This window comes from Erythrolamprus reginae, chromosome 1, assembly GCF_031021105.1.
Source record: "Erythrolamprus reginae isolate rEryReg1 chromosome 1, rEryReg1.hap1, whole genome shotgun sequence".
Lineage (NCBI taxonomy): Eukaryota > Metazoa > Chordata > Lepidosauria > Squamata > Dipsadidae > Erythrolamprus > Erythrolamprus reginae.
The window spans coordinates 199,923,046-199,941,846 of NC_091950.1; the positions used below are offsets into that span (position 1 = coordinate 199,923,046).

General features: G+C 37.3%; 1 long non-coding RNA gene across 1 annotated transcript; it reads left to right on the top strand.

Annotated features, from left to right (window-relative positions):
* The first annotated feature begins 5,292 nt into the window (after positions 1-5,292).
* On the top strand, positions 5,293-17,688 carry LOC139160006 (uncharacterized). The gene is made up of 4 exons (XR_011557869.1): positions 5,293-5,561; positions 11,404-11,596; positions 16,000-16,072; positions 17,609-17,688. It is a non-coding gene; the product is annotated as an uncharacterized lncRNA (long non-coding RNA).
* Positions 17,689-18,801: the final 1,113 nt, after the last annotated feature.

The window sequence follows — 18,801 nt, forward strand, 5'->3', positions numbered from 1 at the left end:
GGCAACCATTTTTACTGGTTGTCACTGGCTGATTAAGAAAATGCACTATGTCACTAGAAACAGGATCACTCAAATATCTTATTTGATATGAATAGAGCAAACAGAAATCCCTTCACTTCTAAAACTTACTCTTTGATTTTCCTGTAGTCAGCAAAACATTTGAATTCTGGTGCTTTAGGCTTCTTGCTTCATTGTTTTTAATATTTGTTCTACTCAAAAATGAATAACAATACCACTTAATGTATTTATCATAATTGATGGCAGAAAAGAATTACAGAGAAAGAAATTAGCTCAAATATGTTTTCAGAAAGATGTTTTTCTCATGAAAAGCTACTCAGAACCATTTTAGTAGTGAGATAAATAGTGTGTAAATTTAATAAATGAACAAATAATAAAAAATAGAGAAAGACTGATCAATCAATTGATGGATATATGGTATGTTATTTAATACTGTTATTTAAGATTGGAAAGACTCTTAATTATTTGCCATTTGTTTTAAAAAACATCAACATTTTCTTGTTCTTATTCATTTTACTTTTTATATTCATCCAAATGCTCCCTACAGGTTTATTGTAAATACCAAATTTATTTGAATAGATGCCTGAGCATTAGTGGACACTATAACACATAGCATAACTCTCTTTTTCTGATCCTTTCAAAAACTTGTATTATTCAAGAGCCCCTTTCCAATTATGGAGTCATCTTAATTTCATCTACGATATTAAATTATATTTGTTTTTCTTTACCAAGAACTCATCTAAATTATTTCTGACAGTTTGACCATTAGAGCATAAATAATGAAGGTCTAAATTCTATAAGTCAATTTTTCTATTTTTACTTTGGGCAATTTAATACTATTTCAGAAATATGATCACTTATTTTTATTCCTTTTATCTCAGGTTCTTACATCAAGGGTTTTATTACCCCTAGTATTTAATGTGTTTAAAATCACACTAACCACGTTTTCTGTGTTTGACCAAACACATGTTTACCAGCCTTTATGCAGATAATTCAGGTTTCAATGTTGGACATTTCAAAGCTCCCATAAAAATCAGTCTCATAGTGTTGAGGTATGAATAATTCATTTATATCCCCCCCCCCTCATGTTTAGACTGGAAAGATTGATTATCACTTCACCTGCATCCTCAGATTTTTGAACTTCCTTCTTAAAGCTCCAACATTCATGGTGATAATTGTCAGTGAACTTAATAAATCATGGAAGATGATTTGTCACATTCCTGATTAATGCTCCTCAAAGTATACACGTCAGCCAATAAAGTCTGATTATTACACAACCTCTTGTACTCATAGGAAATAATCTTTCATTGATCTATAAATAGATCTTCATTGGTTCTTAGGACACATTAATTAGAACCAACACTCATTCAATATATGCTCTTCTTGGCCCTCATTGTAATATTCTCACACTCTCTGACAGTAGCTTCTATGGTTACTATTCTTTTTTATCTTCCTGTTGAAATCTATTCATGCAGGTCAGATATAATTCCGAGCAACGGTAAATAAAGAACATTATTACATTTTGCTATTGCAATTTTTGGTTGGTTGGAGACACAGCCAGATGTTAGATCTGCCCTGTAGAACCCCAAATAAGACTCCATCCTTCAGAGAATAGGTCGAGGTTAATTTCACTCCCTGAAATCTTTATCTTTCTTTCCATTCTTTAGGTCATGGTTAATTTCACTCCCTGAAATCTTTACCTTTCTTTCCATTTTTTAAGGCAAAAACATATGGACCACTCAACTTGATCAAGGTAAAACAATAAATACAATTTACATAGACCTTTGTAAATCCTTTGATTCAGTAGAACACAACAAACTACTTCTGAAACTAAAATCCTATGGCATCTCTGGACCCCTACATAATTGGATAACTGCATTCCTGTCTAACAGACAACAACTGGTCAAAATAGGAAGTGTCATTCAAGGCAGCAGTTGTGGCAGTGGTGTCCCTTAAAGCAGCACTCTAAGACCAACACTTTTCATACTCTACATAAATTATCTTTGTGATTGTTGTACATACTCCTGATCAGTTGGAGGATGATGAAGATATTGAGGACTCAGATTCAGATAGTGTTTATGAAGTAGTGGGGGGCCCGGGGTTACAGGTAGTAGAACAGGTGGGAGGCCAGCCACAGGATGGAGCTATGAGTTCAGGATCTAGTTAGGGAGAATCAGGGTTAATCCTAAATTCAGAAGAATTCAGAAATGTAGAAAGCAAAGGTCTGGAAGAAGATAATAAGGAGAGGAATGGGTTAAATATTGTAGTGAGGTAATTGGCATGTCAGGGGGCTAGTGGAGAAGAAGGGTGGAGTTTCAACGTTGCTGAAAAGAAATATGGAGGGGTTTGTTCGCCACGCTAACGTAAGCCAAAGTATTTTGTATTGTATTTAGTCAGTGCTGTTGTTTTTTTATAGCTATGTAGTTAGGAAATAAATCTTATCTAATTGAAGCAGGAAAAGGAATGTGAGAAGCGGCTAGAAGAGAGATAAAGGACCGATTGATGTCTGGAATGTGTTGAAGTACAAGAGAGCAGAGAAATAAACGGAATTCCTTTATTCATGAAATGATGCATTTAATGAGAGTTATTTGTAATTACTAAACTTCTACCAGAAACCAGAACAGTGATCATATTATAACCAACTGCGTTCTCTTTGCTGATGATGTTAAACTATTTAACACCACCGACAATGCTGCTTCCCTTTAAAAAGACTTTGATCATGTAGCAGAGTGACCCTCACTCTGTCAAAGATCTTGGAGTACTCATATCCAACAACCTAAGTTCTAGAGGCCACTGTAACAACATTGCCAAAAAGGCACTAAGAGATGTTAATCTAATCTTACGTAGCTTCTTCTCTGGCAACCAGAGCTTACAAAACATTTGTTAGATCAATTCTGGAATACAGCTCACCTGTCTGGAACCTGAACTGCACATCAGACATTAATACAATCAAGAAAGTCCAGAAATATTTCACAAGAAGAGTCCTTCACTCCTCCACTTGCAATGAAATACCTTATTCCACCAAACTTGAAATACTGGGATCCAATCTGATCTAAGTGCCATTCATAAAATCATATACCAAAATGTCCTTTGACTACTTCACTTTCAACTGCAGTAATATACGAGAATGTAATAGATTCAAACTAAATGTAAACTATTTCAAACTCAACTGCAGAAAATACAACTTCAGCAATAGATGATCAATGCCAGGAATGCATTACCTGAATCTGTGGTTGCTCCCCCAACCCCCAAAAACTTTAACATTAGGCAGTCGACCTCTCCCCATTTCTAAGAAGTCTGTAAGGGATGTGCATAAGTGCATCACTGTGCCTATCGTCTCTGTTCTACTGTCATATTGTCATCTTTGATCATTACTTTTTTTAAACTTAGGTTTATATCAACTACTAATATCCTATACATATTTGACAAATAAATAAATAAGTAAATAAGTAAGTAAGCCAATAAATAAATAAATAAATCTGGATTTGACACCCCCCCCCATCTATTAAGTCTTTCTCAAGGGCCTAGGATAGCCAGATGGTGTTTGATGGTGTTAAAGGTACCATTGTAAGATGCAAGCTGTTCCAAGTAAATCTGCCATTTACACTTTTCTCTCAAATCTCTCCTCTATATGTGTATGTGTAAATTATGTTTATCTTAAAGCAATATAATTGCATTTAATCTTGGCAAAATTAAAATGACATGTTTGAAATGATACTAATAGGAAAAAAGCTTGGTTCTGAGTGATGTGGGGATATTTGAAATGAATTTATTATATTCCAAGATAAGATTGATCAGTAGTCTACTATATGTTCTTATAAACATGCATAGACCTACAATCAGTCTACAAAGGAATTCCATGAGGGTAAAGGCTCTGGGTTGCAAATTAAAACAATGGTAGGAAATGTCCTCTGAACTGTTTTTTTTTTTTTTGCAAATTCAGCAGAATTATAGGGGGAGGGATTTCTTTTAAAAAAAAATCCTAATTACTCCCCACAGAGACTACGGCTACTAGTTTACTTCTTTTTCCACATTTCAGTCCCAGTTCCATATAGAGGCAGAAAATCCTTTTATGAAAACCTTTTCATGTGATATGCCAGTGAACAACTCTGCCAAATAATAACATCCACACATAAAGTAGCTAATGAAATCTTTCCCTCCTAGTGTTAACAAGTGATTCAAATGATTTGTTAAAGCTATTCATCTCTGACATGTCTTCCTCTCTCATTTTATCATTTCCTTCCTCCTGTTTTCATCTGTTTCAATAGCCAACAGGGTGGCTTATCTTTCAGGCTTTAAAAAAAAATGTTCATATAATCTTGGCTCAATTCCCTGGCCTGCAATTTCTTGGCAAACACTTGTCTATTAGAGCTTCAATTGAAAATGTCACAAGTTAAAAACATCCCACCCAATTATTTATTAACATAAGAAATGGTGGTCAAGCACGGGCTATGCTCCAATCAGTCAGCCATATCCACAAATGGGAGGGTGGTGTTGCCCTCATCTCCCACAATCTACCAGTTGAATGTTTTATTGCTAATTCGGCAGTGCAGAAGCACAATATGCTTAAAGCATATTTAGAAAGGATCTTTCTCTATTACTAGATTTGGCGCGAGTAAAACAGATGCAGTATTCATTAATGGGCAATTATCTTATTTAGTTTAATGGCAAAATTATAGAATTAAAATAGAATGGAAAGAGGAGGAAGAAAAGGAGGGCCAGGGGATGCTTCTGTTTATACTTGGATGTCCTGTTGTTCCCCAAATCCTTGCCTAGAACAATAGGATGATGGTGTATTGTGGGAACCACAAGAAGAGATAAACTAATCCCGTCAATCGCAATCCAGTTTACAACACAAAGGGGTAAATTTAGGTCAAACAAACTGAGTCATGATAGCAGTTGTACTGTGGGAACCTCTAAATTTAGCCAGTTTGACCTGTTATACATATCTAATTCTCCAGGAAAAAAGAATTGGAAAATATTTCATTTCTGAAAAATGAAGACTCTCCATCAGGGCCACAGCCTGGAGCACCAAAACCACTAGGCGCAGCAGTCACGTTATTCCTAATCCTGCCCGCTTAACTTGGTAAAAGATGCTAGTGATGCCATGTAATCTTTCTAACCCTTTTCTGAAAAACTGAAGAAGCTTCTTGGATGAGAAGACAAACATTATTAAATGAAGCCGTTATTGATGGAGCCACTTTTACTTGCAGAGGGAGGCCATTCTAAGAGTACAACGCGTCTGAGACTTGTCCCACTTTATTTTTCAGAAATAGTCCATACCAATAATTTCTCCTGAGACAGAAACCTTGGATAGATTGAATATGGTTGGTGGAAATTACCTTGAAGAAACCTAGGGGCCAAGCTATAAAAGGTTTAACAGATTAAAACTTTGGAACTGCAATCAGCAACCTATAAGCAGCCAGGCCAGGGCCTGAAAAAATGATATAAGTTCACCATAGTATTGAGTGCATACCAACCTGTGAGTCATCTCATCCTGTTGTCAAAGGCAGCCCATACAAAGCACATTGCAGCACTCCCAGGTAGGTCTCCTATTGGTGCATTGGCTAAAACTGGGCAAAGGACTTTTTGGCCACAGCCTCTACTTGTTCTTCTAATAATAATTGTGAGTTTAAGCAAAGGAGAACATGTTTCTCCTAGGCTTGGATTTTTTTTAAATCCATGGTGTCATACTGGACTACCTGTAGGGGTTGGGGACTGGAAGAATGGTTTTTCTCCTGGGCAGATCAAATCAGTGGAGAAGGGGAGAAGACGTTGATTCAATGGCCTCTGATTTGCAGATTTCTTCTGGGGTTGGCCCTCCTTCACCTGCTCTTTATCCTCTGTGTGTGAATCCACTGAGTGAGCAAATCCAACAGTTCAGGAGGCAATATCATCAATGTCCTGGGGAAATTGACCTTTCTGGAGATGTTGAAGGAGAGATGCTGTGGATATTCTTACTTGGTGCTCTGAGGCTTCAGGGTCTGGATGAGGCAGGCTGAAACTGAACCCAAACAAGGCAGCTATACTGGTTGTTCATTTAATCTGCCTGCTGACTTTAATCTATAGGGAGATGCTATAGCTAAAAATTGAGTTCTTTTTAGATTTCCAGGTTCTGCCAGTGTGCTATATAGAAGCTGGCAGAAACCCGAATATACAAAGACCATCATACCTGTACCCGTGAAAACTACGAAAACACACACACACACACACACACACACATATATATGTGTACATCTGCCACTGGTTCATATGGCCATATGCTATGGAATCTGTCCTAGCTATCAATCATGTCCCAGGGGTTGGTTTTGAACTGGTATAAAGCTCTTTATAACTTAGAGTCTGGCTACTACAGGATCACTTGCTCTATCTAGAATCAGCCAGATCCACTAGGTCATCTAGGGGGAAACTGTTTCTAGTGCCCCACTTTCAGGAAATTAAAAAAAAAATCTGAGGCAGGAAACATGCTAAGAACAAAACAGCTCTGGAGGACATTCTAATCAGATTGAGTAATCTCAGTCTTATTTTTTAGTTGTTTCATTTCTGTACTTTTATTTTACTGTTACCGTACACAGTTTTGATTTTATGTTGATTTTTCCCCATAACGGATGTTTTCACAGGTTTTTTTTCTATATCATGTTAACTGTTGAGAGTTTAATTGCAGTGAAATATGAATCAATCAATTGAAATATAAAGAGGAAGGAGTATTGGTATGTTGGCCAACATGAGTTGGATGTGAAAAAAGATGGGATCAAAATCTAAATATATCTGTATCTATATAGGTATAGCTATATAGACAGGGGTGGGCTGCTGTCTGGATGGAGGGGGGGAGACACAGTGGGGTAGTGAAAATGGAGCTCCATCACAAAGTACCCAATTTGCACTGAAATACGATGGGAAAAAAATGGAGGGCATCCTGCATAAGCCACACCCACAGTGTGATAGTAAAATTTTTGGTAGCCCTTCACTGTAAATAGATATCTATATATCTATATCCAAGATGTTAGAGCACTATATATATCCATATATACACATCAATCTATATATACACATATCTGCATACCTATATACAGTATCTATATCTATGGGGCTAGAACACTGTATATCTATATATGTGGATACATCCATGGATGTATGTGTGTGTGTGTGTGTGTACTATATACTATAGACATGGGGTTGGAGCACGTATTTCAGGATTGAGGTAAAACAAAGTTCATTTATTGTTGTTTGTTCCATATAGAATCCTTAGCAAATCCAGCTATTGAATGATATCTCCTGTTTTATCAGTTGCTCACTATTCAACCTTGCTTCATAAATCTGCTTTTTGCTCTCTGAACCTATAAGGCTTGCTACTTAGTGAACTTCATGCTTCACATACTGGATTTTTTTCTTTTTTCCAATTATAATTCATCTTTTGCCTTCTGAGTTTGTATAATATAATGTAATTATTTGTTGGTTTGTTTATAATCTAATTTAAATCCAGAATTATAAGTAGACTCTTGGATGTTCAGGCACCAAAATAATTTGAGCCAAGTGGCCCAAATATCATTCACTATTTTCAATTTACATACTATGGGTTCCAAGGAAATTATTTGAACATTCTGATATATGTATGGTAGAGTTTACATACTTTACATGCTTGTTCAGCCCTGAAGAACAATTCCACTACTTTCAAGGACTTTTTTAAAAAGTCTTCAAAAAGTTTCTTAATTTTATCTGCTACAAATCATAAATACAGTGGATACAAAGAGCAAGAATTGCTAAAACAAAAGAAAGCCATTCTGTTACATAAACTATTATTACAAAAACTACATGACAGGAAATAAGTGAACAGAAAGTGAAAATTAAGGGAAAAGTTTCAAAATAATAACAATATAGTTATACTATTCATTATTTTTATTTTATTATTTTTTGAAACTTAGCGCAAATGAAATCATATTCTTATACATGATTGCAATTAACTAGTGTGCCTATCTATCTATCTATCTATCTATCTATCTATCTATCTATCTATCTATCTATCTATCTATCTATCTATCTATCTATCTATCTATCTATCTATCTATTTCATATGGCATAGCACAATACAAGATGTGTGCATAAAATTCACAAAAACAGCATTTGATACTCCTGCTGCTTCTTCTTCCTGGGAGATCCTGCAGCCAGAATTTTTAGATTATTTAGCTGGGACAAAGTCATGTTGCCCAGAGAGCACTTTGAGGAGGGTAGCCTGCATTGTACCCCAGTATTGTATGACCAATAATATGACTTGAAATCAAAATTTCAGTATGAAAGCTATAGTCCTATGAAAGAAACTGGAGTATAGAAATTAACTTTTTAACTTTACAAAAATATGAATACGGAACCAATATATTGATTACTCTCATGTACTACTATATCAAATGAGAAGCCATTTTAATGTTGGAATTTGGAATACAAGTGCCAAAAGTATTTTCATCCACTGTTCTATAAAAGTAATGTCATTTGAAATATTTCTTCTAAAAGATACTCCAAGATGGCACCAACGAAGGCTGCCTTGGTGAAATGCTTTCAAATGGTTTCTTCATTTTTTACTGATTCTTGAAAAATGTATCTTTTCTTTTATGTACACTGAGAGCATATGCACCAAGACAAATTCCTTGTGTGTCTAATCACACTTGGCCAGTAAAGAATTCTATTCTATTCTATTCTATTCCATTCCATTCCATTCCATTCCATTCTATTCAAGAGACTTTCCAGGAACAATTACTCCATGATGTTTAACAGTGAATGCCGAATATAAATCCTATTTTTTTTAACTTATATTGGTGAAAATATTATTATCAACCCCTTTCAGATGAGTCTCAGCCTTGATTCTTTTCCATAACACTTTTTAAAACACAGTACATATAGATACTCTTAAGTCACAGCCTTAAGGTCTTCTTGATTGATGATCAACTGACCCATTTACACTATTTAATGATAATCCAGTCACAGTTGCTATTTTTCATTCACTAAATATTCAGAGAATACAAGAATTTCCACAGCTGTGGTTTATTATTTGTTTTCATACCTGCAATAGTTTTACTGACAGGTATTCATAGTTTCTCTCTTTGGCCTCTGATCTTAAGGTAGAAATGTGCTATTTAGGCTGTTTTGAATTGTTTTGAACTTTTTATGCTAGTCTCAGATATCATTACAACACAGGTTTCTTCCTAAGATCAATTTAAACTTCTGGTATTTATATTTAAATCTTTCTAGTCAGTCCCCTGCCCTCTACCCAGTATTCAGATATCTATTGCCTTTATGCTTAAGAATGCCTCTACTTAAGAACTTTTCTAGATAAGAACCAGGTGATTTTTTTTTGCCTCTTCTCAAGAACCATTTTCTACTTAAGAACCCGAGCCCGGAAAAAATTCCCAGGAAATTTGAGAGTGGCATGAAGGCCCAGCCAGTTTCCTGCCATTCCCTCTTTAATTCCGGCCATCTCGGGCTTTTCTGAACTGCCAGAGAAGCTTTCAGTGGTGCTTAAGAGGCTTTGGCAGTCCAGAGCGAATGGAGCGTTTTCCTTTCTCTGGGTATTTGGCAAGGGAATAAACCACTGTGGTGACTCCCTCGCACTGCCTCCCATATGTCTGGCACAAGGTTGCCTCCCAGAGCGTCTGGGTGCAGAAAGGCAATAGGGGGTGCTTCAGCTCGGCTGGATCAACTCAGCTTCAGCCAAACCGAGGAGTCACCACAGTGAAGGAAAGGTGCCGGCTACAAAGTGAGTGAGCGAGAGGAGAGGGGAACCTTTCAGCATGGGAAGGAAGAGGAAGCAGATAGCACCACCAGCAGCAGCTGCCTTTTGGTCAAAGGAGCAGGAGATTCCCCCATCTTGCATGCATGGGTTTCTCTCTCTGGCACAGTTTATGGGAGGCAGCCTCGTGCTGGGTGTATGGGAGGTACGTGCTCCTCCTCGCCACCTCAGAGTCCCTCTTTTTTAAAAAAAAGTTTTAAAGTTTTGAATTTTTTTGATTCCCCTCACCTCATCACCTTCCTTCGGCAACGACTGTCCTCCTCCTTTTCTTACTCCTCCTCCTCCCACCCAAATTCCGAGCTTTTATTTCTTTCCTAATGGGTTTGCATGCATTATTTGCTTTTACATTGATTCCTATGGGAAAAATTACTTCTACTTACAAACTTTTCTACTTAAGAACCTGGTCACGGAATGAATTAAGTTCTTAAGTAGAGGTACCACTGTATTTCTCTTATAATCCTGTTCACTCCTTAGGTTTATTTGAGCAGGATTTTGCTTTTGTTCCTCAGTACAAGGTCAGTTGCTAGGTTTTGGCTTTCATGAATCTGAACATATATTATATTATACTATATTTATTATATTATGTTATGTGAAATATGTTTTCCCTACATTTGAGTTTCATTTAATATTTATAAGGCAACCACAGGAAAAAAATATGGGACTGGTCTACATTAAGAAAAATGGCAGAAAATGTAACAAAATGTCTGTTTTATTGATGAATTCTAAGTATATATAAGAGATATATCATGGGAAACTGAAGTCCATGTCAAGCCAAGTGCTAAAAGTAGATATAAAAAAGGAAACAGATTTCCCCTGATTTATTTTTAAAATATCCTGTAAAAAAGGTCCTTTGGTACTTTCAAGCCATTCATAAATTCAGGAAGTAAAGAAATGAAATAAATTATCTTTTTTCTTATCAAGTCTCCCTAAGGAATTGCTCATTTCAGCTTCACATGTTTTAAATTCCTGAATTAGCAATTTTATTAACATATTACCTGTATATAGATTGATTTATGTCAGTATTGTTACTGACACTAGCAAACATTTGCAATGTAGCAATTTTATATATAATCAAATATTTAATTAAACTCTAATAAAATTTTGCAAGAACATAAATTGCTGAGAAGAGAAAGAATAGCTCTGAAAATATCACGTTTATTAATTTTATCTAGAATGTGTCATCCTGCTCAGAAAATTACATTTCAAATTGCACTCAGAAAATCTTGAAGAAGTTGAGGGGAAAAATGTATATAAGTTAACTGACTCAAAATATATTTAAGGCAAACGTGCTCTTCCAAGAGAAAGGACAGTAGATAGAAGGGTGGAGTATCTTGGCCTGAGGACCAGATGGCCTCATAGGACATCTTGAGGCTGGATGACATCAGAGGGTGGAGTCCTCTCTTCCTCCAAACCTTATAGTATCTCTCTGTGGATGGAGAAGGGTGCAGCCTCCTATCAGGCCTTTGTCTGAACTCATGAAATTGGGAGTAGAGCCAAAAATTGTGATATAATTTCTCTGTTTTCATATTTCCTGTTAGCATGATTGACCACATGAAATGGTCTATATGATGTCTTCTCTCTCTCTCTTTCCCTGTGTTCATTTGTAGAAAACATATCTGCCTGTTTCCTTTGCACTACTGAAACATGGATCCTTCCTGAATTGCCCATAGGGTGGGCCAACCTGTCAAGCAACCTCTTTGAATCAATTTTTCAAAGTAATTCAGGGAGCCTGGTTGTACAGACTTTTTGTGGCAGCTTCCTTCCCATATAGAAACAAAGCAACTCGGCAGGAATTTGGGGGTGAGATTCTCTAATATCTTTGTATCATATAGAATCAATCTCTCAGGACTGTTTTTTCTGCTATTTATTCAAAATGGACTGTGATATGTATCTGTGGCAAGAAAGGCAGTTGACAAGTTAGTAACCTGGTAATTAAGCAAATCTGGCTTCCCCATTGACTTTGTTTGTTAGGTGGCTGCAAAAGGTGATCACATGACCCTGCAAAGTCATGAGTATGAACCAGTTGCCAAGCATCCGAATTTTGATCACATGAGAATGTTGCAAAGGTTATAATGGAGAAAAATGGTCATAGGTGTGTGTATCAGTGTTGAAATCATTATTTTTTACTATCAGTTCTCTGGGTGTGGCTTGGTGGGCATAACTTGGCAGGTGTGGCAGGGGAAGGACACTGCAAAATACCCATTCCCTCCCCACTCCTGGGGGAAGGATATTGCAAAATCTCCATTCCTACCTCACTCTGGGACCAAGCAGAGGTGGTATTTGCCAGTTCTCCAAACTACTCAAGATTTCCAAATTCTGGTTGTCAGAACTACTCAAAATTTCTGCTACCAGTTCTCCAGAACCTACTGGATTTCACCTTACTATATATGTATGAATGTCTTTTGAGAACAGGCATCAGATTTGCATTTTAATATGTGCTATTGTATAGACATAAAAATGGCAATAAAGGTTATCTTATCTTAATCTAGTGGTCCATTGATTCTGCACTTCCTTAATTCAACATATTCATTAATTAATTAGATGAGGGAGTAGAAGGGGAACTAATCAAATTTGCAGATGACACCAAACTGGTGGGAGTGGCCAACACCCCAGACGATAGGCTCAAGATATAGAGGGATCTAGACAGACTAGTGCCCAAACAAACAAAATGAAATTCAATGCAAAGTAGCATCCTACACCTAGGTAAGAAAACCCCCAAACACAAATACCAACTGGGTGAAAACACTCTCAACAGCAGTGAATGTGAGAGAGATCTTGAAGTCTTAGTGGACAATAAACTAAATATGAGCCAACAATGTGCAGTGGCAGCTTTTAAAAGCCAACATAATCTTAAAATGCATAAACAGAGGAATACACTCCAAGACAAGGGGGGTGCTATTATGCCCTAGTTAGACCACACCTAGAATACTGCATTCAGTTTTGGTCACCACACTACAAAAGAGACATTGATATTCTAGAAAAAGTGCAGAATGATAAACGACTAGAAATTAAAACATACAAGGAAAGGTTGCAGGAATCAGCAATGGATAGTCTAGCAAAGAGGAGGTCCAGAGGTGACATGATAGTAGTCTACAAATATTTGAGAGGCAGGGAGGAGGGGAACATATTATTTTCCAAAGCAGCAGAGAGCCAGACAAGGAGCAATGGTTGGAAACTGTCCAAGGAGAGATTCAACCTGGAAATAAGGGGGAACTTTCTGACTGTGAGAGTGATCAACCAGTGGAACGGCTTGCCTGCAGAGGTGGTGAACGTTCCAACACTAGTGACCTTCAAGAAAAGATTGGACTGCTATTGGACTAGCATAATGTAGGGTCTCCTGCACCAGCAAGGGGTTGGACTAGATGACCTGCAAAGTCCCCTCCAACTCAAATAGATAGATAGATAGATAGATAGATAGATAGATAGATAGATAGATAGATAGATAGATAGATAGATAGATAGATAGATAATATATTTTCTGATTTCTTATCCTTTGAATCAAATATTTTCTGCATTAGTTCAGATTTTGATGTTCTTCTGGGTAGCATCCTCAGCCATATTTGAAGAATGTTATCTTTTGGTTTCTTCTTGCCCCTTGGCTTTTCTACTGTAATTCATTTTTTTAAAGAAAATTAAACCTACTTATTAAAATGCTGTATTTTTTTAATGTGCCCTAAAGGATCTATTACCCCTGGTATTTGCATTTCATTACATTAAAAAAATATAACAATTGTACTAAATCATATTTTATGTTGATTCAGAGATTTTTTGTTGTTGTTTGGAGTCCTTGAAATGAAATGAAATGAAATGAAATTAAAACATTAAAAGTATCTTGTCATCTTCCTTTCTCAAATTTTAATTGGACCTTTGCATATTCCTAATGAATAACATTCTAGCTCCAACTCTTTTTTTCCATGTGGGTTAGGCTTGTGAAATTACCTTTACAAACCTCAAAGTATTTGGTGCTTACAGACCACCAAAACAATCAAGAAGAGGCACACTTCTTTCCTGAGTAGATGAAAATTTTAATCAGTTATTAAAAAGATATTTAACGGGGAGCAGTAAGCGTGTTGGGATTAATTTCTCCATTATTCAATTCACTGAATTGTGGACATAATTCATGCGGATGTGCTGAGAGAGGCAAGGGAATGCAAAAACATTTAAAGTACAAAGCACGAAGACCAAGGGTGGGTTCTAACTTATCTCGCTGCCATTTCGTTTCCTCCCGTGCTGTGTGGCTGTGATCCCAGGCATGCGCATGTGCATACGCAGTGACAAAAAAATCAGAAAAATTTATCTCACACCAAAAAAGCCAAAAACAAGATGGCACCCGCATGCACAGTGCTAGAAACTTGGCTTCTGCCCATGTGCACAAGAAAAAAAAAAGGAAAAAATCTCCCCCCCCCCAAAAGTTCAACCTATCCCCCAAAAGCCAAAAAGAATATGGTGACCACATGCACAGTGTTGGAAAGTCAGCTTCTGTGCATGCGCAGCAGAAGAAAAAAATCATGAAAAATCTTTAAAAAATGAGAGAAAGAGATGGTGGTGCCCACAGATTGGCACTGACTGAACTGGTTCAGTGATGTCATTATGAGGTCACCAGCAGGTCACTACCAGTTCAGGCGAACCAATCAAAATTGGGAGGAACCCACCTCTGACAAAGACGTAGTTGGAAATAAAGCTGAAATGATAATAAATGCTTTAGAAAAGACGGATATGTAAAGAAATGGTTAGACTTTGTGTATTCATGAACTCAGTCAACAGCTTTCAGCATAAGTGAAATTTAATTTAGTAGAGGAAAAACAGATTTTTTTTAAATCACTTGTCCCTTTTTTCTATATATAAAAAGAAAGTTGTAAATGAACATTCTGTAAAATGAATGAGATTTTTATAGGAGAGAAAGGGAGAGATGAGAGAACTTTTTCACCTGACAAAGCTGCCCTAAAATACTTTGCCTACACAGTTGTTCTACACCAAGTGGGAATTAAAAATAGTCTATGTAGATCTCTATAGAGATTGAAAAACAAACTATTTGCCGTGCAATCATAGGGGTCTTCATGCAGATTTGGTAGAGCCTAGTCTTTGATCAGGGTGTATAGGATTGCAGTGGTATGTACAGGTCAAGATTGGAGACCAATAAAGCTCAGTTCTAGGAAATTGCTTAAAAAGCTGTAGCTCAGGTTGCAGTTTTAGGCATACATGTTAAATTCATATTTCATATTTCATATTCATGTTTCCAAGCAGACATATATAGGATTGCACTGTCAAACAATACATTATGGCATTTCCCCCCCAAATGTACCTTTAAATGCTACCTAATTAAAGTGACTCTAGGAAATTTGTATGGATGTCATAACTTGATTTTGAAAAAAGCTAATCGTTATTATCAGAAACCAATGTATTTAATGCATTTTTTTCATCATAATTATATAGCTCCCCATCTCACAAAACATGACTTTAGGCTGTATATAATAAAGAAGAAACTGTAAAATAAACAATGATAAAAACATTCTATAATTTAAAAACATCAATGTTACTATTAACAGATTGTATTGAGGATTCAGTGTTATAGGAAATGCAACCATTTCACCATTTCCTTGAGATTCCCAAATTGTTACCACAGCTGTGTTTTAAAGAACTTCTAGAAGGACATTAAAGATGGAGCCACTCTCACCTGAAGGGGATAATATTACACAGGACAGGTGTCAGTTAAGTCCAAGTCCAGAGATAACACAGCAGATTCTAACTGAGTTCAATCTTTTACTTGCTAATACCTAATGGACTGAATCTTGCCAAACTCAAGCTATAACTTTCTAACCGACTAGATGTATCCTGAGGAATTCTGGGGTGTAGCTACCCTGAAGCTCTTCTTCCTCCCCTATACTGTTTGGGACTGCACAGTCTCTATCCAGAGAAGTGATATTCACTTACCTGCCCTGGTTGCAAATGTGAACAAACACGTCTTGTCCATACATGTGTGCAGCCTTCCACATATGCGCTTTGCTCATGCATGTGGCTTGCACACAGGTGCAAGCCTACAATATGAGCCTAAATAGGATGGTATAGCACTGGGGTGGTTGCAGGTTGCTACTACCGGTTCATCCGAACCACTACGAACCATCAGAATATTACCTCTGTCTCTATTCAAGCCTCTCTCTGGAAAATCTCTATGTTGCCAAAGTTTTCTCCCATTGCTTCTCCAGGTACGTATTCCATCACAGTGCCACTTCAGAAAAAGCCCATCTACTGGACCTGGAAGATGTATCTCCTTTGTAGGTGAAATCTACAACATAGCTGTTCTGCCACACCTGATTTAATCAGACAGATATAATCCTTCAAATAATCCAGCACTGATTTTTTATGGTGGACATACCATTGACTCTTCCTATGTAACATCAGATCTGATCTGCAAGAATCCAGACGATCACTAGATGGAAGGGAAAGGTTACTGATTTTTGTATCTACCATCTGTTGCTTGTCTTATTATGCTTTATAAATAACACCTGAGCAGGAATAAGGTTAAAAGATACCTGGTCCTTAGAAGTATATAGAGCCAGGAATATAAATGCAGGCAAATTATAGGAAAATTAGATGTGTTCTGAACATCAGAAAGAGATTGGACCAGGACCTAAAGGCCCTCTTCTCCTTAAATGGCAGGCCTACACCTTTTAAAATTAATTTCCACTAAATAGTGCACCTGCACTATCTTTACTCTTTCCTAACTTTTCATAATGTCTGTCCTTGGAAGAGAAAGGTTACTCTTCTTGTTCCACAGAAATATTTGTCTTCCCAGAAGCACAAACCTCAGTGCATCATGTCAAGAAATATTTGTTTTTCACTTGGAACCTCCTTCAAGACTAACCGTAACGAGTGTATCACACTTCTAGTCAGAAATTCATTAAACCTTATTTCCCTAGCAATCTTCCCCAGGGTTGCAGCCTTAGCTCTGGTAAGGCACCTGGAAGGGCGTTACATTTGTGTGATGTGATATGTTTGTATCCCACTCATGATAGGTTGATCTGTTTTTGCCATGGGTCAAAGATAAAAAGGAAGCAGCAGCTCCTTGAATAGCTAGTGCAGTTGAAGGTATTTTAGGAAGTTGCTTTCCATAAGGGAAAAACATCTGAACAGGAAGAGTAAGCCATGTCAAGGTGCTTTCCCATTCCAGATTGCAGCCTGTATGTCAGTCTGAAGGGAAATTAACAACAGCATTAACATCTGCTTCCTCTTTCTCTACAATTTGCCAAAACAGAGGTGCTGATGGAAGCAGCTTGCATGCTTTCTCTTCCTCATAATATATAATTTATCTTTTCGAGGATTTTTTCTGTTTTTCCATTTGTTCTGGATTTGCTTGCATCTCTTTAATGTAATACCTCCCTGAATGATTACATAACTTAATTTTAGAACTTCCTCTGCTTTTGACATCCTAGGGCCCAGGGTGAAATGCTCCTGGTTTGCTCATGGCTGTCAGTCATTTGAGACCAAGTCTCGAAGACAGCACAAGGCTCCGCCCACTTACCAGGATGCTGCCATTTGGGTTACCCTCTGCGCATGCTCAAAGCATTATGTGCATGTGCAGAACCCAAATGGCAGTGTAGAGGGAGTGGGCGGAGTCTCACACTACCTCCGTGACCGGCTCTCTGATGACTGACAGGCATGAGAGAATCGGCACATTTCACCCCTGCTAGGTCTTTTCTACACATAAGAACTGTGCCAATATGAGATGGATACTGTTATGTATAATGCATAGTTGTCAAGCAGATTACATGAAGAAGGGAAGAAGTTGTTTACCTTGTTCTGATTGGTTCCCAGGTTTTGGCGCCAGAATTGTATCCATGTCAGAAGTTGCCTGTTGCCGGGCTGTAAGAGTATAAATAAGAAGAGACTCTGTATTACGCGCTCTCTCTATCTCGCGTACAGCTTTAAACAGTAACCACGTTTGTTAGTGTTCCAGTCAGTAATAAATTTGTGAAACAGTTACCGAGTGAGAGTCTTATTAGATACCATCCTTGTAGTTTGCTATAATAATGGCTTCCAGTAATGTTTTTGGGTCATATGATATTAAGAAAATAAGTACCTTAGCAACAGCTGCAAAGGTAGGGCAATGAAGAAAGATTTACTGTATATCCTTGTAGTTAGGCCAAGGAGAAATTCTGCCTCATTTGGGATTTTACCACCTCTCTTTAAGCAAAGCCACTATGGGACTGTGCCACTTTTTTGATATTGATTTCTGACTCATCTAAGGGCAGTTTTAATGCAAGTGATCCCCCATGTCTGGAGGCTGTTTGTGTCTGGATGAAGAATACACTTTGGTTCAATCCTGAGAAGATTGAGTGAAGATTGAGTTTGGTCTACCTGGTTGGAGTCTTTTTCACTTTTAGACTTGGTGCGGTGCAGTTCCCCATTCAAGACTAATGCTGTAACATGGGTTTTTAAGGAGATTGAAATGTTAATAAACACTGTAAAACAGTTCAAATATATAGGGGAAGGTTAGAAATGAAATACCTGCCTACTTTTTTCAGAAAGCTCCCTTTCTTTCTCCTCTTCTTTCTTTTCTTCCTTTATCAAGAGGCAACTGGACTTTCTGTTTTTTCTTTGAGGACAATTCACTTCTGATCCAAGAAGCTTCTTCAGCTCTGATTGAATACCACGTTGAGATTTGATGAAGCCCAGTTGGGATAGCCACCCATTCTGAGGCCTTCTTTGATGTGTTTTTGTTCTTTTTCTTTCCCATCTTTGCTGATAGGCAGGCCTTCAGCTCGTTGGTGAAGGATTCTGGTGACTCACATTTTGTGTTACAGTGGGTGGTGAGAATCAAAATGTAAATATTGATCTCTGTGCATGAGTACACATTTTTGGACAGAGAGGAGCTCTAGTTTGAAAGTGGGGTCAAAGAAGACATCTATGTCAATAGTCCCTCAATTAAATGTCATCTTGGCAGATCAAGAAAAGAAGCCTTCCTTGTCACATCCCCTGGTTTTGGAAATCCCCTAGACATACATTTC